We start from the raw sequence: 24,879 nt of genomic DNA, 5'->3' as shown, positions 1-24,879 counted from the left end.
AGTCCAAGCAGGTTTTCATGTGTTTTGCACTGAGATCCTCTGCCTAGTCAATCTGCCACAAAGCCCAGATCAGCGGATAGCTGCAGTGATAGTTGTCCTTGTGAAACTTTCGACTCTTCTCACAGGATCTCTGGAGCTCAGTAGAGTGACCAGGAGGTTCTTGGTCACCACTATGAATACTTGATGAATACACTGTTGGTTGAACAGGATTTGCACCTCACTAATTTGTTTGATTCACATTTATACACAACATCCCAACTTTTTTAAAAAATTAAGCTTTGCCGAAGTGAAAGTTGGTGGTCATGAAAAAACAGTAACATTGAGAAATTCTTTAAACACATTATCAATTAAGCTCATGCAAAACAAAATACAAAAAGATTTCCAGCTGTTCTCTTGCTGCTTCAGCTCCTAGTCTGTGTTGCCACATTAACATCAGAGAATGTGTTTTGAAGCGTGTCAAATTCACACTAAATGAGATTTGGCCTTATGTCACATCCCAGTTTCAGTTCATACAGTAAATTCAGCTAAAATGGATTTTTCACAAACAATTAATAGAAAATATCCTGCAGCAAGGAGCAGATGGGTTACACAACAGTGTTTGCATGTGTCTGTTGCCGTTTTCTGTTTAGTTCCACCATTAAGGATAAGTGAAATGTGGATTTTTTAAATGGCTGTAACTGCCACTCCATAGCTTTAGTACACAGGAGTAAAACCCAAACTACTATGCCACAGAAGCATTATGACTCAAGTTTTTAACGCTTGCCCATCGCCTCGCTGCACCACTCAGACAATGAGCGATTTTGTCACGACTTTTTTCAAGTTTGTCTCGGCATCTGAGAAGAGACTTGGAAGTTTCCCAGTCCACGTAAACTAGAATGTGCTTGCATGTATGTTTCTCCTTCTGTTGCGCTGACTCACTTAACAAAAGCTCCTCTCTCTTTCTCTCCCTCTCAGTGTGAGTGAACTGCAGAGGATGCTGCAGAAACTACCGGGTGCCACAGGGCCCCTGGCTGCGCTAGAAACAAGTCAAAGACAGACATGGCGGTGAACAGCTTGTAGGGAGGTTGTGAGGGTTGTATGAGGGGTTTGAGGTGGGGTCTGTGGGTGTGGAAGAGGATGCTTGGCTGACAGTTGGTAGTACTTCGTGGGTGGTGCGTTACAAGTTGCACAGGTTCCTCACCGAGCTTTCATACAGCCAGGAATTCATGACTTATGAAAACAAGAAAGAAGAAGCAAACTGAACTTTTTAGAAACCAGTTTGATTCAGACATTTACCTGAAGTTGTTGATCTCTGTTGACAGATTCTGCATAACACTGCAGACATGGCATTGGTTGTATGAAACAGTCCATTTGGAGGCCAAAAGGGACCTTTAGGTGGCCACTAAAGGTGCTCTTCCTTTAATGGACTGAAGCAGATGTCTGAAAGGAAGTCACCATTGTCACTCTTCTGGATCTGTAGGTCGGCCCTTGTTGGGTTAATGAAGAAGGTATTCTATTTATTGACATGGTATTCACTGGTAAAATTCCTCCAGCCTTTCTTCTAGACATCCAACCTGAACCAAGAATCTGGCCACTTTAAAAACTACCAGTGTTTAGCTCTGGTTCAGGAAAGACTGCTTAAGTTATCGCTGCACCTATCATATGGGATCATTTTCAAATGACAGCTGCATTGTCAAATAAAGGTGCAATCTATACAATTACAGTTTTCTAAAGTCTATTTGCAGTTACATATAAATACAAATTATGATTTTATTCTGGTACAGTCTACAAACTCCTCAAATTTGGTTCTGTCTCTATACAGTTACATTTAGATAGTGTCTATAAGGTTACATTTGGCACTGCATATATATACAGGTACATTTTGGTCCAGTCTGTAAACCGTGACTGTTACAATTTGGTGAAATTATTCTTTTGAGTTGATATTTTATTTTAAATTTGAATGATAACCATTCTTATCATAGCAACAAACAATGAATTGTATTTTATAAGTTAATAATGGGTTAAAAGTGAAAAAAAGTGGTGAAGGGAGGTTAAAAGGGGCATAAGTGGGTTACAAAAAAATGCAAGATGCAATGCAAAAATAGATGAAAATGGTGAAAATTGGTTAAAGAGTGGAGTAAGAATTATTGAAAAGAGGCAAATTGGGTTTGACAAGCAAAATGGGCCGAAATACATTTAAAAAAAGTTAAAAGTAGCAAAAGGTTGAAAAATGGCCAGAGGGAGTTAAAGGGGGTTAAAATTGATAAAGTAGGGATTAAAAAGTTAAGAAATTGGGAACAAAAAGGCAACTAGAAAAGCACTCGCAGGGCGCAGACCTCCGCCATTAGCCCTATCTCCCAATTGTGAAGAATCCTTTTAAAACATTCCTGGATCCGTCCCCATGTGCTCCCCACCACGGCATTCGCCTTCATTATGCCATTTCTGACATTTCCTGAAAATTTCATCTAAATCCATCCATAACTTTTTGAGTTATGTTGCTAATAAACTAACAAACAAACTGACTAACTAACAAACCCTGCCAATCACATAACCTCCTTGGCGGAGGTAAAAATGGATGGGAAATGGTGAGAAGCATTTAAAGAGTGGTAGAAGTTGGTAACAAAAATGTAAAAAACAAAACAGGTGGGAAATGGTAAAAAGCGGTCAAAAAGTGGTGAAAACAGATCAAAAGTGAAATAAATGATTCCAAAAAAGGAAAAAAAATGATTAAAAGCAGCAGAAACATTCCAAAATTGGTGTTAAAAGTGGTAAAGCAGTAATAAGGGTAAAAAGTGGATAGAATAGGCAACAAAAATGCAGACTTTAAGAAAAATGCAAAAATGGATGGAAAATGGTGAAATGATGTTATGAAGTGAAAAAAATACAGGATGGCTCAAATATGCAACGAGTGGCAAAAATTGGTTAAAAATGCAATGGGTTGAAGGTGGCAAAAGTTGCAACAACGGCCAGATAAGGCTGTAAGAAAGGGTTATAAAGTGGCAAGCATGTGCTGGAAGAGGGAAAAATGGACTAAAAGTGGAAAAAAGCTGCAACAATGAGCAAAAGCAAAGTTAAAAAGCAGTTAAAGTGGTACCAATAAACATCCAACGCTAACAATAGCCTGGCACACTTTCCAGCCCCAAAATGAGGGAAATGTTTGCCAGGATGCTAGCACCAATGCTACTGATCCAACACACATGCATTAATATCATCAATTAACTGCGGAGGGCATGTTCTCTGGGTTTATCAGGGACCCAGCTAATTCTGTGGTCGGCCCTGGTTAGTAAAGTGTATGTTTGGAGGCTGGAACAGTCTTCATGCTGATACAGGCCTGTATAGTGAGTATATTCTACATACTGGTGCTGTGTTTATGTAGTGAGTGGTACAGTATGAACAAATTTACCACTGAAACAAAGGAAGTCTTAGTCTAGCTATGCCAGAAGCCTTGAAAAGTGAAGCCAGTGCGTCTCAGAATCAAAGATAAGCCGCATGTTCTAAAATTATAAAGTTAAAAAAATAGCAATTACCTGGTTTCTGTACCAACCAGGCTGTTCTCCTCTGCTTCCCTGACTGCTCTGCAAACAGAATTCCCAGGGTGATGAATCACGCTTGCAGCGATGTTGCATTCACTGGCAGATGTTCCTGGAACTATGGAGAGCAATATGATTGTTGTTATGAATATCATTACAACCAAAGCAGTCCTACATCATTATTCTGTTAGGATGAGCTCAGAGATAAAGGCTGGTAGGATCAAGAAAAGCATCTTCTTTATCACCTTAATATGCCATTATAAAGACACTCCTGTGCCGACTTTTTCGGTGTGCATGCACCGCTCATCAGGTGAACACTCCTCGCTATGCACACAATTACCTTTGCTCGTTAATGCTCTGTGTGATATCAGTATAATGAGAGAGCCATCTCTCACGCTGTCACCACCCTGAGATTAGATCTCCTCAGGTTGACAGAAAGCTCGCCACCAGCTCCAGCATCTGAGGGAGGAAAAACAACATGTGGAAAATGACGAAGGCAGTGCCATCATGTCTGCCTCTGTGGATGTATTGTTTTCATTATGTCACCACGGCTTAAAAATGCAATCTGAACCTGTTTGTCCATTAAGGTTTAGCTGTATTTAAATAAGACTTTGGCTGAGTAATAGGCTTATAAGGATTTTGTTTAACATCATAATAGGATGTCAACACAATATTTGACACCTAATGCATGTCATATTAGACCTGTTTTGGCTGTTATGAGGTTTTAGGGGAGAGAGGGGTAGTTTGCCACAAATGCGAGCTGTCAGAGTTTACTTCTTAAACCTAGAGGGTGTTATCTTAAATAAAACGTGGGTCATATTTGCAACTGATGCCAAATTCTGTTTGTGTATAGCAGGGATGTACCAATACCAACAAACTGCAGACATGGCTCCAACTCTGACTGCAAACACCCATAAAAGAGGCTAGCATGCTTTAAAATGATACCAAGCTCAGCATCTGTTATGCTCTGTGAGTGCAAGTACTTAGGCTTGGTAACAGCACTGGTACCAGATTCTGGTAGTGATGCCGATACCAAATGTGCAGTTGTTTGTCCCAAAACTTTTACCACTAAAGCAGAGTACACATGACATGATAATCTGGTTGATTCTGGGCCTGATTCCCTACTTCTGACTAGAGTCAGCAAAGGCCCCGGTGATCTGATGGTTCTACCAATAATCTCACTTAATTTCACTGTGGTGTGAGGTGTGCTAGGAGTGATTTGACCCTCAACAAGGAGCTTGGCAGGTGACCTGTGCCATTCTGATTTGAAATTGTAAATATTAAATGTGTTCAGTAATTATAATCAGAAATCCTGTTGTGTGGGGGGAGCATTGAGGACAGCCAAGTATGCATTCAGTGGAGTGATGCCAGTCGGGATGATACAAGGAGGAAGCACATTAAACACAGCCATGGTGGCAATAGTAAATGTAAAACATATAGTTAGCATGGTGGGGCCACTTTCATATTCCTAGCCATTAGGATTTTAAAGTTACTGAGACTAATCCAATGCAAGTCAATACTTGCTTACTGAATAAGTACGTCTAAAATGGCAAGTTGATGGCTGATAGGGCAAATAGACAGTCACTTTCAGGATTTTGGTGAGCCAATGAGATTTCCCATTGAGCCCTTGCTACCACTGGACCTACCCCCGAAAAGTTATTGGTCCTGCTCTTTGCTGTGATAATCCATCAGGACATTATTAATCAAGACATCTTCTTGTCAAAATGTTTGTTTACAGATTTAACATGGAAGCACTGCCTTGTGCTGAAAATAAGAAGTAATTTCAGCACAGAGTTTTTTTAATCTCAGTGAGCTTTTCCTGGTTAAGTAAAGTCAAATAACAATACAGCTAAGCACAAGCTTCATGTTTTAATGTGGGCTACATTACATTTTATCTCTAGAATTTGTTGATGGCCGCATTTGGCCCCCGGGCCATAGTTTGGACATCCCGATTGTACATCAATCTATCAAACTTAAGACCCAACAAACTCAGTTTGGCTACCTGTTAGCTACCTGCTTTTTCAATGCTGTAGCAATGGCAAACCAACTCCTCTCCTTGCCAGTTGAGTGACTCTTGAGCCAATTGTGGCTCTTTTATGTCTTAATTTGAAAAATTATTTCCCCAGAAAACCATAAAAAAGGGAAACTTTGACCTGCTTTTTTGCATTGAAATTTCACTTCAACTCCATTTGGCTTTGCCCTTTTTCCACCTTTCTTTGCTGCTTTTCTTCCTGTTTGAGTCAATTTTTGCTCATTTTTTGCTGTTTTTCCCATTTTTGCCACCCGTAACTATTTTTAGTCACTTCTCACCCATGTTTGCCACTTTCTGGCTTTTTATTGCCTCTTATGCCTACTTTGCCCCTTTTCACCAATTTTTGCCTCATTTTGACCATTTTTGCCACATTTAACTTATTCATATGGCCACTTTTACCAATTTTTGCCACTTTTTACCACTTAGATTGTGGATCTTGCAAAGGTTTTTTTTCTCAACAATTTGGCTCTTTGGTTGAGTAACACTTGTCTAGGGAGTACATCAATCCTTAATGTTGTAGTCATGACCACAAAATACAAAACTGTGTGCATCAGGACATTTGAATGTCTTTGTATTTTCTTTAGTATAGACACTGGGTAACATCATGGTATACAAAGATGGTGACTGTAACGCTAGCCATCTAGTCCAGTCATTGACTGACTGACTTTGTGCATGGGTGAGGAAACCTCACCTCATTGCAAAGTATTAGCTTTTTGCTTTTAAACATCTAGACCTCAGCAGCCAACAATTAGAATGATGGGAGAAACCATGCAGACGGTCCATAACCTTCTGGTGTGAATGGACCACAAGCTATCTCTGGGTAAGTTTCTACTACGAGTCAGGCTCTATTCACAAAACATAAAACTGTGTACAAACACACAAATGTTGAATTCATCTAAAGGTATAGAGAGCAGCATTATCTGTAAAAGCTGGCTTTACAGCTGCTACAGTTTGCTGTAGACTTGAAATAAATACAAAAAAGATTAAAGTAGTTTGAATTTTCTACAACTTGTGTCCACAAAATGATCGAAACTGGATGAGGTTGCATAAGCAAAAGACCTTGATTTCAATATATATATAGTAATTTCAGTTTTTCTATTTAAATGCAAACTGAAGAAAAACTGTGAAAGAAAAAAAAAGACAAACCTGTGAAAAAAGGTTTTAAATTAAACTCAAAGACTGACAAGGGCAGCACCCTGGCTGACAGGTTCAAAGAGCTGTGAGAGAATTTAAAAGTAGAAAACAAATCAGTAAGTAGTACCTGCCAGACCTCAACATCAGTTACAGAGCCCTCACAAGACAAACTGTCAAATCTGGTCAGAAAAATAACAAGCCACCTTTGATTCCAACGCTGGCACTGAGAAAACCATAGTCCACAAGGCCTGACAGAGCAAACACTTTCTACGGGGTGAATGTCAATGTGTTCTCTGACAACGAGCTGTACGGCTGGAGGGATCAGATTTGACCAGCAGATATCTGAGAGTATGAGCAGCTCCTGTTCAAAGCACACAGAGAGTAGGTGCTACAGGGTTGGTGTGGAAGGTTTCTGCTTTTGTGCATGATTCAAGATAATGACTGCAGACCCTTGTGACTAAACTGTTCTAGTTTTAAAAAAACACCTTAGGCCAGAGATTTATTTGTTTTTTGTATGAGTTCACATCTACATCATGGCTGCCACATATCCCCTACATCTGACAGACATATCTGCTGTGCATATTCTCAAAAATCAATGTGAGGCAGATGCAAAAATACAGTAGGGGGTTGATGTTTGATGTAAGAATATGTAATGTTAAATGTCTGAAGTCTCAATCCATGTCTGAAAGTGTCTGAAAAAATACACCCCCTTCAAGTCAGTATGTAGTAGATGCATCTTTGGCTGCAATCACAGCACTGTCAGTGTAGATAGGTCTCAATCAGGCTTGCACATCTGGTCACTGCAAATTTACTCCATTCTTCTTTGCAAAACTGCTCAAGCTCTGTCAGTTTGCGCAGGGATCTGGTCCAAACAGCCTGTTACAAGTCCAGCCACAAATTCTCTATTAGATTGAGGTCTGGGCTTTGACTAGCCACTCCAGAACTTTCACCTTGTTGACTCTTAACCATTTCTGTTTAGCTTTTGCTGAATGCTTTAGGTCATTCTCTTGCTGGAAATAAATCTCCCAAGCTGTAGTTATCTTACAGACTGAATAAGATTGCTTCCCAGGGTTTGCCTATATTTTGTCCCATTCATTTTACCCTCTACTTTTACGAGCCTTCCAGTGTTGGCTGCCGAGAAGCATCCCCACAGCGTTATGCTGCCACCTAACCTGACACGTCAGATGGATGTGTTACACACATCCATCTGCAAAACCTTCAATACACAGCGTTTGGGAAAGGGCAGAGCCTTTGAAAAAAATCTTGTAGGGTGATTGGTTGAACGTTCAGTCACATCTTTACGGCCAATCAGAGCAACAAAACACGTGATGTAGCCATGACTGAGGCGCGCCCCTACCAACTAGGCTAAACTCCAGAAAGAACTACATAACACAAACCATGGCGACTGTAGACATGTCAGTACAAGACTGTTGTCGTTTTTGAAAAGAAAAAACTCACTGCTGTTCTTTGATCTTCTTTTAACGAAGAAATATCGTCAATTTCTGATAAAACTGGTGCTTTAGCAGCATCCACGCTAAGCTCTTCCACCATAATTGACCGGCCTCTTGTTGCTGCTTGCTTACATCCCGACTCCTCAAATGACACTGATTAGTCCTGTCACTTTCTCACAGGGCCCAAATGGTTCAGATGGGAGCTTTGCAAGATGGATTTGCCAGTTAGAAACATCCATCTGCTTTGCAAGGTTAGCTGCTGCCACCATGCTTCACAGTGGGGATGGTGTGTTTGTGGTGATGCCAGTATTTTGTGTCTTATCTGGTAGCCAAAAAGCTCCATTTTGGTCTCATCAGACCAAAGATCTGTCGTTCACTTGACCTTGGAGTCTCCCACATGCCTTTTGATGAACCCTAATCAAGATTAATGGGAGTTTTCTTAAACAAGTCTCCTGACTTACACTTTTATATTACCTTTTCTCTGCGCGTTCTTTTGTCTTCATGGTGTAATGGTAGCCAGGAATACTGATTAACCAGTGACTGGACCTGCCAGACACAGGTGTTTTCACTTTGACTAATGTCAGCTTTTTTGTGATTTTTATCTTGACAGAGATGCCAAATTATATTGACCATAACTGATTTATAAAATCAGTGAAAAGGTACTACACTCAAGGTGATACATAGACAATTTATATGTGAATGCAAGCTTAAATAACAAGTATGCCTCCAGCCTTGAAATAAATACTGACTATTCTTTAGCCTTGCTGTGGCTGTGGCATTGATGTTTGTTGGTTTTCTTAATTTATCTGAATGGATTTCTTAAATTATAAGTGTTTTTACAGGGCTGCATTTCAAGGTCAAATGTTAATTTTATGTTGTGAACTACATCTGATTTCTACTCTAACTAGGAGTCAGAGTGTTCACTATAAAAGAAAAGGTATTTTTGATGAAATGTTGCAAAGCCTGCCTGCATTGAGGCAGACAACTTGAGCTACACTGATTCATCCTTCACTTGCATCATTTTCACAATCTATCTCATGTGTCTTCTTAATTTGGCCGACTATTTAAGCCACAACATTTCCCATCCCTGCCTCCGTCTTTGCCGTTGCCGGCTGTCTCTTTCCAGTGCTGCTCTTAAACCCGTCAGTCAGAGTCTTCAGGTGGATGCTGGAGCTGCGGGGGGATTTTAAGATATAATGTCATCACGGCTGAAAATCTGCATTTAAAACAAATCAACGAGGAGTGATGAGATTGTAGCTAAGACAAAAACAAACCGCTGCAGTAAAGGATTCAGTTGTCTTACTGGATTGACTTTTATGATTCCAACAAGATCCATTGCTCTGAAACTGTAATTCCCTGACTTTTCTTGTGAAATCGTTAGAATTAAGAATCAGATCATGAATCTGAAAATACATTTTTGGATTCGTGACTTCAAGCCAATAAAGATAATGTCATTTCAATTTGCCTCAGCTACAATTCTAGAAAATACCAGCAAACTAAAGCACTGAATAAATATTTTGGTCCATACAGTGTATAAGCAGACTCAGTAATGAGCATTATAACCTGGTGGATAAGATGACACATTTGACTCATTATCTCTGTTATGTTTTTCTGTGAAAGACCAAAAGTGTGAGGCATCCGTCCAAAATAGTAACATTTTCTTATTGCAAAAGTACCTCTGCTCTTCAACTTTTGCACCTCTGAGGGGAAATATGTTTAATGTAAAACAGAGAAACACAGGCACATGGACTCAAACCTTCAAATCAACACAAAAGATTAATTTAATAAATAAAAGAGCTAATGAAATGATGACAGCATGCTGAGAATGGAAAACTGACATTTAAACCAAAATTAAAAACCAAATTAAAACATTATCAGGGATCATGGTCTGCATTACAAATCAGTAGTGTGATGGCCCGGGTTATTAAAGAACTTAGACTTTGAATTTTGGACTTTTTTATCTGCATGCCCTGCTGAAGGGCAGAAACTCAGACTCACAGAGAGAGGATGAAGACGCTGGGCAGTAGGATGTCTTCAGACTTAGCTCTGGCTAAATATTTCATGCATGTTTTTAGCCTGATCCAAAAGTTGTTGGGTTTCAGGTGCCATTGGCTGAAACTAGCCCATCCGTTCCTTGTAGTGTGACACAGTTCTGGGCAATCAAGGCCACATCCAGGACAACTTCAGATCTTCATGCAGAAAGCCAACATGTCTGATTTTTCTTTCTCCCTTGAATGAGATTTAGCTTTGTAACGTTAAGGTAAAGTACCACTAATCATAATGTTTAAATGCCAAAAAAACATAGTACAATGAAAACAGTAAGCTTAAGTCCCTCTTTCTTTGAACATTATCTCATTGGCAGTGATGATTGGTCAGCTGCCACCAGGGTTTGACCCTAATTTTTCCGCTCTGCCATTGCTGCTGCATAAAAACTCATGAGCACACAAACAGACTCAACCACTTGCAGTTATTTGGGGTGAAATTTAACCCTTGTATGCAGGCCTGCCCACAGAATTGGCAAAGACCCTGAAAACCCATAGGATGGGCCCTCGCCTGTTTTGAATTATTGATATCAATGCATGTGTGCATGATGCCACTTTATCCTATCTTTGCCCATATCTGCCACCTTAGACCAATTTTGCTTTTTGCCACCAGTTTTTGCCACTTAGCGTCCAATTTTTCCTGTATTTATTTTGTCATCAACCTTAAGCGTCCAGTTTCTCCTGCCATTATTTTGTCATCAACCCTGTTGTGCACAGTTAAGCTCTCTCTCTCTCTCTCTCTCTATATATATATATATATATATATATATATATATATATATATATATATATATATATAAATTTTTTTTTTAAGGACAACCAAGGCTTTAAGAGTACATGTTGTTCAGTAATGTCAATAAATTGAAAAAAAAAAAAAAGTTTTCGCACTTTAAAGACAGAAGATAAAACTAGACAGAAATTAAAATTCAAAGATAACTAGTAATGACTAAGACATCTTTTACACTTTTTCTCAAATATCCTTGGGCCAAAAAGTAAAAAATAATCATTCTGTAACAAAAAAAAATATACAAAATTTATAGAAATTGAAAAAGTTTCAATTGCACAGTTTAGCAAAGCATGACGCGACAGCGGAACAGCCTGGTATTGGTTGTCACAGCCCCTCAGAGAGCACTGTGGGATAGAAAATGGCATTAGCACTTAAAAAATAGGTTTAAAAACAGATCAAAAGACTTTCAATATCAGATTTGTTGGTGTGGATTTAATCTTTAAAAATGCCATAAAGTCACTTTAGTTCCAGGCTCCCTTGAAAAGCCACTGGAATGACACAACTACAGACTACAAGAGGGAATAAAAGTAGGAGGCTAGCATTTATAGTTCAAAAGTAATCTCACTTTTAATAACCTGTCTCTCTTCTTGTCATGTACTACAACATTGGTCTCAGGGTGTTAATCCCCAACTATCTCCACGCTGTAAAGCAACCTAACTAGCTCTTAACCTGACATGCCAGATCACCACTTTCAAATATACATTGAATGGATTTATGTCACATTCATCTAGGAAATCTCCCACAGAAATTATTTGGGAAAGGCAGGACTTTTAATAGAAATTCTCCGATGGTGATTGGAGGAACCTTCACATTCATGACGGACCAATTAGAGAGACAAGACGAATCACATTATATGCATGTGATTCGTCTTGCAGCTGGCAGCTGTGGTGGATTGTTAAAGGCGGATCTTCTCAGCGAATAAAAAATGATGCTTGGGCGGTTGTGGGGTGTGCAAAAACATCTCTGCTGAGACAAGCTTTCAGTGTGGTGTTTTAAAAAGAAATGTGGTCCAGTTCCAGTCAAACTGCCGCTTACCTACAGCTATATCTGAGCTAATCCACGGCAGCAGCAGTAGGATACACCTGCAAACTTTTATTCTTTATTTCATAAAGAATATGGTCAAGTTTTGCAAACATTGTCGCTATACTACAGCTACATCCAAGCTAATCATGGCACTAGAGGCAGCGCTTGGATATTTCAAGTACATCCAAGCCCTGCCCTAAGATACTGCCTCGACCGATTTTGATTAGTCTGAACTGTGTTCAGTTTGGCAACGATTTTGTGGAGCTTACTTGCATACTACCAGGATATTGCACTAGAAATTAGTGATATATCAAGATAATTTTGATGCTGAGACTTGCTTATGTCATGTCCAGTTAGGACAAGGTGTTGGGAAAAGTTTGATTGTAGCAAAGTCAAAACTACAGCTCCTATTTTTGCATCTTGTCCAGTTAGCCTGGCTTCATCTCCTAGAAGACGTGCAAGCAGAGTATAACCATTGATTATTGATGTTGCTTATGTAAGGAGACCCCCTCCCCACCTGCCCCCACCACAAAAAAAAATCTAAACTTTAAAGAAAATAAATTGCCTGCTCATCCTTTAAGAGCTCCCAGTTTAAATCAGTCTCATGACCTTGGTGAATTTGGGTCCATGCTGTCTCCACAGAACCACAAGGTCACAGTTTTTACAGGAATATTAAACACACAAGAAATGTTTTCACCCACTGAGAAATTAGCACTCACTAACATACTAGACCATCTGCCTCACTAAAAACAACTCCACAGCCCTTTGGTGCATCTTGAATGAGCAGTATCTTCCTTCAATCAGCCGCAGACTTCACAGTCAAAGCCCAGAGTCTGTGTGTGAACTGAATGAGAGCACATCAGCGAGCAGCAGCAGTCTGAGGCAGAAAAAAACCCACTGCAGAGCATCTGCACTACCCCTCCCTATCACCAGGGGGCCACATTGTGCTTCAATAACTCCCCTTGTTTTTTTTCACCCTCCTCATATGTTAGATAAACACACCATGAAAACAGGGCTCACCTCCCATACACTGCGCTGGAAATGTATAGCTCTGTAAGTGGCATTGAGAGTGTGCGATGGGGAGTGTGTGGTGTGGAGGAGATGTGGATGTATACGTTTCAGAGAAGCGTCTCGGATTGAGACGGTCCCTTTTTGCAGACACAGACGCGTATCTCTGCTCACTCAAAACACTCATTCTCTAACATGGCATCTTTGGTAATGGGAGATTAGCGTAGAGAAAGGCAGACAGGCAGAGAGAGAGAGAGAGAGAGGAGGATAATGACGTGAGGAGGGAGAAGAAGAAAGATGAAAAACAGGCAGCAGGGGGTTAGACACAGAGAGAGGAAGAAGAGATCAGAAGACAGCAATCAAAAACATTTAGATTGAGGAAACAATCTGCTATTGTAGCCCAATTACAGAAGCATAGATGCTATAATATATGTCCAAAAGTATGTGGACACGTCTATTTGCTGTCAACTCATAGGCCTAGGTGCCTTCGATCAGGGGTTTTCAACCTTTTCAGTCCACAACCCCCAAAATAAAGGTGCCAGAACCATGGACCCCTACTGTACCTGAAGGTGTTGAACACAGTCACACATTAAAGAATACTCGTGCTCTCCCAGTTATCCTGCCCATAAGGGGGAGAGCTTTCTGGGGCCCAGCCAAACTGGGAGTACCATGAAGGTCAGCAAAATCATGGTGAAGTTAAGCTGCAATATCCATATTTTATATTTTACCTGAATAATAGCGACTCGTATCAATTTAACAAATACATATCCTTTATTCTTTTGTGTTGGTGTAAATAACCTTCTTTAAATATAAATCCCTTTTCTTTAAAACAGAATTGAAATGGGTAAAAAATGGCTAAAATGGGGTATCAATCAATCAATCAATCAAACTTTATTTATAAAGCGCTTTTCATACATGACATGTAACTCAAAGTGCTGTACATGGACAAATTAAAAACATTCCCTCAAACCCACCCACCCCCACCTTTTGCGTAATATAGACAATTAGAGTATAAACACTGCAATGTCAAGTATAACCACTCCTATCAAAGAAACAATTATCTTTTTTATTAATTTATAGTAGTGGTATATAGTCAATATATAGCCATCTTAAAAATGTAAATCTCTGTCCTTAAGATCAGAATGAAAATGGGTTAAATGGCTAAAATGGGTTAAAAATTGCAAAAATTGGTGGAAAATGTGGCCAAATTGGATTTTGGAAGTTGCAAAAATTTGTTTTAAGTGGCAGAAATGAGATAAAAGTGGCAAAAAAATTATCAAACAATGGCAGAAGTGGGTTAAAGAGGCAAAAACAGGCATAAAAAGTGGTAAAAGGGGTTTAAAAAGTGGCAAAAATGGATGGAAAATTTTGTGAAATGGGAAGAAAAATTGGTTTAAACTGTCAAAAATGAGTTAATTGTTGCAGAAAAATAAGCAAAACATGGCAAAATGGGCATAACAAATAGTGAAATGTGGTTTAACTGGGCAAAAATGGGCATAAAAAAATGGTTAATAGTTGGAATTATGGGTTAACAGAGGCAGCAAGGCGGAAAGTGGCAAGAATTGATTTAGAAGTTGCAAAAACAGGTAGAAAAAAAGTGATGGAGAGGGTTTAACCCTTTACCTACCGAGTCTGAAAACGGTGATTTGGACATATTTATAATGGCTGTAAAATAGTCAGGAAATGCCCTAAGTCTGAGAGCTTTGGTCCCTTTTCCCAGGAGTACTTGAACTTGACTTTTCAACATCTGGTTAATGATTATTGCACGTTATATGGAATTGTCAGCAGTTTAAAAGAAGAAAAAGAGAAAAACAGATTTGTTTTTCATGGCTTTTATGAGACGAAATTTTGTTATTGCTCATGAAGTTTTGATTTGACATTTTAAATGTGAACCTATACACGTTTAGAACAATCACCAGTGATTTTTTGGGTCTAGGACTCTGGGTGTGCAAAACACAGTGCAAAAGATAACTATATACATAGGCAACAGTGCAAATAAAGGGGAAAAAAATCTTAACATTCTCAAGTAACATATTGTTATTGCACATGACAGACACACACAAATGCCACTATCTAATGCTATCATTTAATCACCACTCTCACTCATTCTCCTTTTACTCTCTTCCTTCACTCTCCTTTCTCACTCGTCTTCTGCCAAAGCTGCAATTTTCACGGTGCTGTTTGACATTACCATAATATATATACCACACATCATATATTGCCGGAAAGCACAGATTCTCAGCTCTCTGTCAGTGTTGGAAGTTTTTAGATTGAGCAAACTTTTGAGGAGTTACAGTGTTGAGAATCAGTGTAGCGGTCTCGTGATACTTCTGGTGTTTTGCTATGAATGCTCACGTCATATGGTTGTGAGCACCGTAATGAACCATATATGTGCACATGCCCACAATTCTCAGCTTTCTTTTTTTCTGATCGGACAAACTTTGACAGAGTTATGGTAATAATACTCCGGACATATAAAACACAGCGCCGGGTCAGTAGGTAAAGGGTTAAAAATGGACAAAATGGGTTTTAAATGATAAAAATGAGTTAAAATGGTCAAAATTGGTGGGACAAAGTGATGAAATTGAGTTTAAATTTGGCAAAGTTGGTGTAAAGTGGAAAGACTAATTTAAAAAATATCCAGTTTTTTTTAAGGCATCTGGAGACCCCCTCTCAGTGTCTCCAGCCCCCAAGGGGGTTCCGACCCACATGTTGAGAACCACTATCTTAGATAAATACTATGTAAGTGGAAATCACATGAGCTTACAACGAGTTTGAGATTTTTGAAAGAAATTCACTTCTACCTTTTTTAACATGAGCACATCTGTGCGTGTCAGTGCTGGGAGCGTTGTTGCTCTGCAGCAGTTCAGTCCGTCAGCAAAGAAGAAATTGTGTGCAGTATAGTATTTCATTGTACTTAAAGGCTAAATCTTGCTAATTGCTCCACTAGCAGTCATTGTATACAACCACTCAGTACAACTAAACACCACCCTGTAACTCTCACAAACTCATGATGCAGGTTGAAGAGTCATCATTTTCTATCATGAAAAGCTTTTACTGTTATTTTTACTCCAGTAAAGAGAAAACTGCCGCTATGTTGTAGCTACATCCGAGGTAATTACCGTACTGGAGGCAGCCATGGCAAATGGCTAGTATGTCTAAAGCTGCCCATAGATACCGCCTCGTTCTCCTCGGATGACCCTGATTGTTCCTAACAGTGTTCGGTTCGGCACAATGTGGATTGGTGCTTTTCCAGATGGATTTGTCTGATGACAGACATGGAGTCTGGCAAACCTTTCTGCTTTGCAAGGTAACACTGAAAGCTTTTCATGGTAGAAAGGGTGTAGACAATGGCTGCTACTGCAGTAGCAATTTGCTTGGATCTAGCTGTAGAAAAGCATTAACTAAATTTAGATCTCAAGCAAATTTCTAAATTAAAACAAGTGCAAAGAGCCACAACAAAACCAACTGTTTGCAGAGATATTTTTGCACATCTTCTGACAACGTTAGCATGAATTTTATCCATCAACAAGCTCAGGTTATAAGTGTCAGACATGTCCATGATTGTGGTTTGCTATGACACACTACACAATTCAACTGGGTAAGGGGATAGGAGATTAGGGGTTAGGGTTAGGAGCTGACAGATCTTGGATCCATGCGACTGTCAGGTCGGGCAATAATCGTGCTGAAAACATGAAGCCTAAACTCTGCTAAATACACAGTAATTAGGAGCTTTAGAGCATTTTAGCACTGCAAGGTGCACAGAACAGAAACCCAGGATAATTCAATAGATTATGTTTTTTAGTTTTGAATTTTCCTTGATGTCAGCTTCTGTTTCTTTCAACCTTATGTTTATATTTTTCATTTAAATGTCTTTTTATCAATCTGGAATGCAAGATTAGGCCAAAAAACTGGAACATATTAACATCAGTTATGCCTGAATGAGATATTATAACAGTCACATCATATTTAACATTTAGTTGTCTCTTTTTAGAGCTTTCAGCTGTTATGACCATACAGTGCTCGAACAGAAAAACTAAGCTTCCTGCAACATTTGCCATGACTTAATTCCTAATTGGATTTAAAGGAAGTAAGGCACCACAAGAGAGGATGTGATTTTTAGGACACTGACACAAGATTCCTGCACTGCAGTGCACTGGAGGGATGCACAGTATATCACATTTCACTTAGCTTTGTGCTCCCTATGCCAGTCAGATGCCAGCCTCAGAGCTAACTCTCCCTCTCCTCACTCTAACATCCCCCCTCCTCCTCCTCCTCCTCCTCCTCTTGATACTCCAGCTAGAGGATGCTAAAGCTTTGGTAACAATGATAGGGAGCAAGAAGGATGCTTGGAGAAAAAAAAGGTGAAAAAGAGAGGAAGCAAGGGGGAGAAATAGGCGGAAAAATAGGAAGAAAGAGGATAAGCTTACCCAGGGAAGGAGAAAGGGGTAAGAAAACATTGTTTGCTTTGCCTCTCTGGTAATGAGACACGGCAAAAGGCAGACAAACAGCAAGAGAGAAAAGGAGGGCAGCGGCTGTGAGGGAAGCAGGGATGACAAAGAGGAAGAGTGAGAGAGAGGGGGCAATAAAGAGACAGTGACAGAGAGGGAAAGATGTGCAGGAGTAAGACAGCTGTTGTTTAATACCACAGAAATGAAAAAAACAAGACGGCACAGACAGTGAAAAAGCAGGTCGCCTGCACAGCTCCTGCAGAACCTCTGTTTATACAAATAAAGCCTGCAGGGCTGTTTGAGCAGCTCTGCCTTTGTGTGTTTTGGTGCTTCATTGTGCACATGTGCTGAGGTTTTTTTTGCTTGTGTTTGCATGTGTGTGTGCACAGGGAGAGTTAATATAATTGTCATAGGCGTGCAGCTGAGGGTGGGCGGGATTGTGTGAGGGGCAGCAGCTGCAAATGTGAAGGCTGACCCCTCGTTGCAATCATGAAAGCCAGACGACTGTACTCCAACGCTCCTTGTGAGGCCCGAGGCGAGGAGACACGGAGCTCAGCGCGGCAGCATTAACATGTGTCTGTGAACGCTTATTCGTGCATGGAGACGAGTGTTTGTGCGAGTGAATGCTAGTGTGATTCGGGGGAATAATACTGCTCTTTTTCTGGACGCGAAGGGGCTGTGTTTAAGCATCACTTCCTCTTGTTTATGCCACGGGCGACGTGTTGTCCATGGAAGAGAGCCCCAGCCAAGTTTGCTGACGCAAGGTCAAACACACAGGCACGGGCCCCGGGTTGCTTCGAAACAGATGTTACCCCTACACGCTGACACCCCACCCCCGTTCTCCCTCACACCCAAACTCCCACAGAAATCTATTGCCTGTGACAGCGCTGCGGAGGGTTGGGGTCTGATAAAATTCAAATGACAGACTACACAGATTTCACTCTCTGACCAAAGTGCATGCCTCTGGGTATAGAACCATCCTCTGCATCTTAAAACCTGACAGGCCTTACAAACTCACATGCCCTGCTCTTATTCAACACAATGGGTTCAAACAAGAGGAGAATGTCTTCTTTTTTTAACCGTTTGATCCAATCTTTTTATGGTTGTCTAAGCCAGTGGTTCTCAACTTTGGGGTCAGGACCCCCCTGGGGGTCACGATGCTCTGAGATGGGGTCACCAGATGCCTTAAAAAAACAAGAATATTTCAAACTGTATATTTTACCATTTTTATGAAAGTATGCATAACACTAGTTAAGTCTGAAATGAAAACATGGTGATTTGTTGAGATTTATGCTGAAATCAAAGACGTGTTAATGTTTATTTATGACATCAGCTATAACTATTACTGTTACTGGGTTATAATGTTGATAGTACTTATTCTTGATGGCCCAATTTTGCCATTGTTATTTGGCACTTTGTTGCACTGTGCACTGTGTTTTCATCGCTTTTTCCCAACAATTTTTGTCACATTTTACGTATTTTCACCAATTAAAACCCATTTCTGCCACTTTTTCCTGCCAATTTCTTCCACTTTTAAGCCATTTTTGTCTCTTCTAGACCAATTCTTGCCACTTTCTGCCTATAGTTGCCTCACTTGAACCATTATTAACCCCTTTCTCCATCTTTCACACCCATTTTAACCACTTTTCACTATTTCTTATGCCCAGGTTTACCAGATTAACCCATATCTCTCGCTCTTTGCCTTTTTTTCTGCCTCAGTGAACAAATTTTTTTCCCATTTGAACTAATTTTCCCACTTTTTAATCCCGTTTCACCAATTTTTCCCACAAATTTCTGCCAATTATATGCCAGTATTGCCACTATCCACCCCTTTTACCACTTTCTATGTCCATTTTTGCCACTTCAGCCTCTTTTGGCTCCCTTTGCCACTTTTATGTAACTTTTAGCTACTTTTAATCCATTTCTGCTACTTTTAAAATCTCATTTCACCACCCTTTCTGCCAATTTCTGCCCATTTTAACCCTTTTTACCACTTTTTTAGCCTATTTTTGCTACTTAAGCCTGTTTAAACTACTTTTCTGCTTATGTTTTTTCTACTTATGTCTAATTTTTAGCTACTTATAATCCATTTCTAGTGCTTTTGAAATCACATTTCACCACCTTTTCCATTGATTTTTCCGTTTTTAGCCCATTCCTGCCATGTTTTAATCAAAATTCACCACCTTTTCTGCAAATTTCTTCCACTTTAAAGCCAATATTGTCGCTGTTAACCACTTTTACCATTTTTTTACTCCTGTTTTTATCACTTTTACCCATTATGGCTTCTTTTTGTCTTTTTTTTACCACTTATATCAAAATGTATCCACTTTTATCCCATTTTCATCCCATTTTAATTCTTTTTTAAATGACAGGGATTTACATTTTTAAAATGGCTGTATACTGACTATATACTACTGCAAATGAATTAAAATATACCTTTTCTTTGATAAGAGTCTTTATTTTTCAGGTAAAAATAAAATATGGACATCATAGCTTAACTTTATGATGGACCATGATTTTGCTGACTCCATGGGCCTCCAGTTTTGCTGGTCCCCTTTATCCCCCCTTAGAGGCGGCCTTGTCTGCACATGAATATCTTTGAATGCTTTCAGCTCTGTTCAACCACCTTCAGGTAGAGTGGGGGTCCACGGTCTCTGGCACCTTTATTTTGGGGGTCAAGGGCTGAAAAGTTTGAGAACCCCCGCTTTAAACAGAGCACATGTTGGAATCTCCGTGCATCCTGGGTTGCTTTAAATCAACATGCCTAAAGCAAAGTTTGAGTGATGGTCCGTATCTGAGGGTGTGTGTCAATCCAGATAGATAAAAAGGCATGCATGTTTAACCATGACTGATTTTATGATGAAGAAACATGAATAGGGAGATTTCTTTCAAGGTTTTCCAAGCGTTCTGCTGCTCATTAGACTTAAAGTCAGAGCAAAGACACAAGGACACATGCAGTGGCTTTCATAATTAAGTATTACACAGAGCAGGTGGACTGGTGCAGGGTTTCTCTGGTATTACATTTAATACTTCCCAGTGATTATATAGTTAAAGCCTGGTGTACAACTGAAACGTCCTTTTTGTTTCAAGGTTCCTAAGTGAAATGACCCAGGAGTATTCAAATGTCAGCCATGATATGAGCTGGTCAGACTCTCTGGGTCTGTTTGAAAAGTCCCAAAAATGACTTCCTATCCACTTTCACTGACTTTGCTGAAAAGGGGGGGATCGGAAAAGAGAACTGCAGCAGTAAGAGATTGTGAGTGCTTTTCTGCTGTGAGCAGATGTTCCTGATGTGATGTGGGTTTACTAGATACAAAACAGAATTTACAGTTGATGGACGACAAAATGCACAGACTCCAGGTCTGTCATCAGGCAAATCCATCTTGAAAAGCTCCAGTTCTTAACGTTGGTGCTGAACCGAACACTGTTAGGATCAATCAGTGTCAGTAAAGGAGGATGTGAAATTTTTTGATGCAAGATTCATACCTTTTGACCGCACAGTCATTGTTGCAGAGCTAAAACTGCAGGCAAACCATCAGCAACCAAAAGGTTAAGATCCTTTCTGAATCAGCTATTTGAAATTAAGTAGGCTGCATCATTCCTTGCCAGAGATAATTGATAAAAGCTTTAGCTCAGTGTCATATTTAAAAGTCATATTAAATATAACTTTCTTGAAAATGCTGCTATAAGGACAGTTTCAGTATGTATGAAACCACTGCAAGTAGTTGCTATTTCTCCTCATCGAAATCTGTGAGCTCTTCATCACAAATATTCAGCTCACTCGCTGCCTATACACTACCAATTCTGATAATAGAGTGCCTTGTCATTCCTTCTCACTTCGCTCTCTACAGCCGGCATATTCAGAAGAAACTAATCACGAAAGGACTTGAAATTCAAGGCCATCCTCTCAACTTACCAAATCTTCATTTCAACACTCATATAAAATCAATACATCAAAATCAATATGATGAAGTGAGGAGGGCTGGATGAGATATGGGCTTTGAGTAGCAAAAAAAATGAAATGAGGTTCTGCTTCAACCTCACAGCACAAATAGAAGTTGATGGATAAAATCCCACCCAAAAGCTCGCCAATCCCACCAAACGGAGTCCAATTCAATTACCCATAATACCCTCTGCCATTTACTGGTTATGAGTATGAATGGTGCCACTGTAGATGCTGTCAGATGAAGAGAATGGGAGAAAAACCAACAGGCAAACTCCAGTATTTGGTGGGATTTTTATATCTGAAAGATGAAAAGAGGGCATGTTTTTAGGAGTTGCTATGGCACTAAATGGACTTAGAATTCTATGCTTAAGCTGTTGCTGTTTGGTGAAGTTGTGATGTTAATAGATTGATATTTCTGATATGTAGTAGCCTTCTTTGAAGGATAAACTGAGACAGTTTATATGCAGAGGTGTCAGGATTGTTGTTGGCTTTTCCAAGGACGGATTACGTCTGCTAAATGTGATGTGAAGACAGTTTATTTGAATATGAAAGTGCATGACAGTCATCAGCCCCTCTTTCAGTCTCTTATATCCCAGCGAGTGTGCAAGTTTGCTAAATTCCACAACCACTTTTGGCTGATAAAGTCTGATTAAAGAAAGTTAAAGGAAATGTTCTACTTCAAATACACTGTGTCTTGATTGAGATGACGCATCATGCCAAGGCGACATAGCATTACAGTGGCGTCTTGTTGGCAGTCCATTTAAAGGCTCAATCAACTGTGGAGACTACTGCATTCAATTTTTACTCCATTTCAAAGAATCTGAAAAATCCCTTATAGTCAAACAAATCCCATTCATAGAGATTAATTGCATTCCAATTCAGATAAAATGGGAAACCTTCAAGTAGCAGAGGATCAGACATTTAAAGCAAGTCATTGGTTTCTACTGACCCAGGACTTCCACCAGGTCTACCTCTGGTCCATCAAGGCTGTGCTGTGATTCGAATGTATGCCCTGCTTTCCCTCGACACCCACTGACAGCATTTTTAGTGTGCAGTTTTCACACAGTAATTACAGAATCACGCCCCTTTGTGTGAGAAAATACCACTGAATTGCTATAAAAACATGAACACACTGAACTGCAAGAGTTGGAGGAAGCGTGCTTGGATTGTCTCAAACCTATTAGCTTTGTTGCCATGAAGGAGCGGAGACAGACCAAACATGCATCTGTTGGAATTTATGTGTTGGGATGAATTTATTAGTAATCTTTTTGATTTGGTTGAAATGAACTCAAGATAAGTTGGTGCAGTTCATTTGCACTGATGTGAAAGCTGACAGTTGAAGCCGAACAACTGCACAAAGACCACTTGAAAAGATGGGTCTCCATCCAGTCATATTTAGACTCTGAAGTGGTTCATTTATAACCTCGCAAAGCAGATGGATATGCTTAATTCTGTGTTTCTCGCTGGCGAATCAATAGCTCCCGTCTGAACTGTTTGGGTCCGGTTAGAAAGTGACAGGACCAGTCAGCGACGAGGGGCAGTACTTTCAGGCGTGGTGGAGTCGTGACATCAGCAAGCAGCAACAAGAGGCTGGGGCATTCATGGTGGCATGCCTCTGCTTCTGTCACACACCTGTGGAGGACCAAACCTGCCAAAATTAAAATAAATTAATAAATAAATAAAAGTAAAAAAAAAAAAAAAAATCAAAAATCAAATTCAAAAATCAAATATAAAAAATATATACATTTAAATGGAAATAAATACAAAAATAGAAACATATATACATATATAAATAAATAAAATTAAAAATAGATACAAAAAAAGACTCAAAAATGAAATATAAATAAATAAATACTGGAAATAAATACAAAAATAAATATATATAATTAGAGTTAAACATCAATAAATAAAAGTGCTCTGCTGTCAAATGTATTTATTTCATGCTGTAGACACTCTCAGCATGAAATGCAAAAGGAAATGTTATTCAAATGAGGGGGTTGTCACTCTCACATTTTTTTATTTCATGCTGCAGACACTGTCAGAGTGGAAAAACAGAAGGAAATGTTATTCAAATGAGGAGGTGGTCTTAAGTGTGTCTTGGGTTGAACTGCCGATGCGTTTTCACGCATAAGTTTGTCCGAATACTTTCAAGTTTCATGCTGGAGCAGAGTGGGGGGGGGGGATCAGACCAGTCACCAGCATAGAGGAAAAAAATAATAAATCAAACCAAAGTGCGTAGGTTCACCACGAGCGTCTCCATTGTAGACAATCCAGCACAGCTAGGGGGGCGGTTCTCTGCATCGGCGCTGTGCTTGACCAGCAAGTGGGCTGTTTAAGACTCTACGAACTCTGGGTGGCTCAGTTCATGTCGACAGGAAGTGCAGATAACTTCAGTTTTATCTGATAAGATCTTAAAGCTGAACTTGCCATTCAAGAGCCTCTGAATTGGGGCACGTCTGTACAGACTCATTAGGAAACAGGAGGCTAAACTGGCCCATTCAGCTTCTCTCACCTATCCAAATAAAGTCCCTTTGACTACAGAAAACCAGTATGGTGGCAGTTGTTGACCTTGTGGCTTCATGTGCACAGTCAAGATACCAGTGGATGCCATCCTGGGGTTACACCCAGTATTTATGCAGCTGATAAAAAAAAGAGAGTAAATTCATGCATAGATTCAAGTAATGGCTCACATCCCAGAATTCCCACTACCAGCTTCTTCTTCAAACAGTTAGAGACTGTGAGTCACTTTAATTTAGCTTGCAGACAGAGAAGTTTGTTTGCTGTTAATCTTCATGTTGGAATAGGTGAGCTGTGTTATATAAATGACATTGAAGGTATTTTAGATGTCAGCGCCAGACACCGTTACCAGACACTGCAGTGAGCAGCCGTCCTCCTGGGACTTCCGTGTCCTACCGTGTTTACCGTGAATGGATGGACGCACAAAAAAATGGTGATGTTTTCGAGTCAGCAAGGACTAACAACTCTGTGAGACATTTTCAGCACCTTGTTGATTGCATGCTTCAAGGAGCTGAGATAGTTGTAAAAGCATAAACGGGCCCATCCAGGTGGATAACACTTTATTTTCTTGGTCCAATAGTTCCCAAATACTTCCGAGAACTGCCAGGAGGGAAGTGATGTGCAATTGAAAAGAGATTTCTGCAGAGCACGTTGTAATTCCGTCTTAATTATATGGCAAACTGAGACTGTTTCCAATTGTTAAAAGTATTATTATTCTAATTAATATTTGCTGTAGCCTGGAGTCTAATTCTGTGCACAGCAGGGATTTTTCAATGTTGAGCTACATGTAAAACTTCATTACTGGTTACAGGCAACATACAATTTAACAAATCCTAAAAATGATCCCTCTAATTAAGACTTTCAGCTGCTACGGTGGGTTTGTGTGGGACTTTAATGTTCAGTTTTAAAATGCTTCTGACGTCTTTGTTCTGAATGAATGGATGTGAAAAGACAGATTTATTTGATCTCAGGTTCCTTC

This window comes from Cheilinus undulatus, linkage group 9 (assembly GCF_018320785.1).
Source record: "Cheilinus undulatus linkage group 9, ASM1832078v1, whole genome shotgun sequence".
Lineage (NCBI taxonomy): Eukaryota > Metazoa > Chordata > Actinopteri > Labriformes > Labridae > Cheilinus > Cheilinus undulatus.
Note: the sequence above shows the minus strand (reverse complement) of the source record.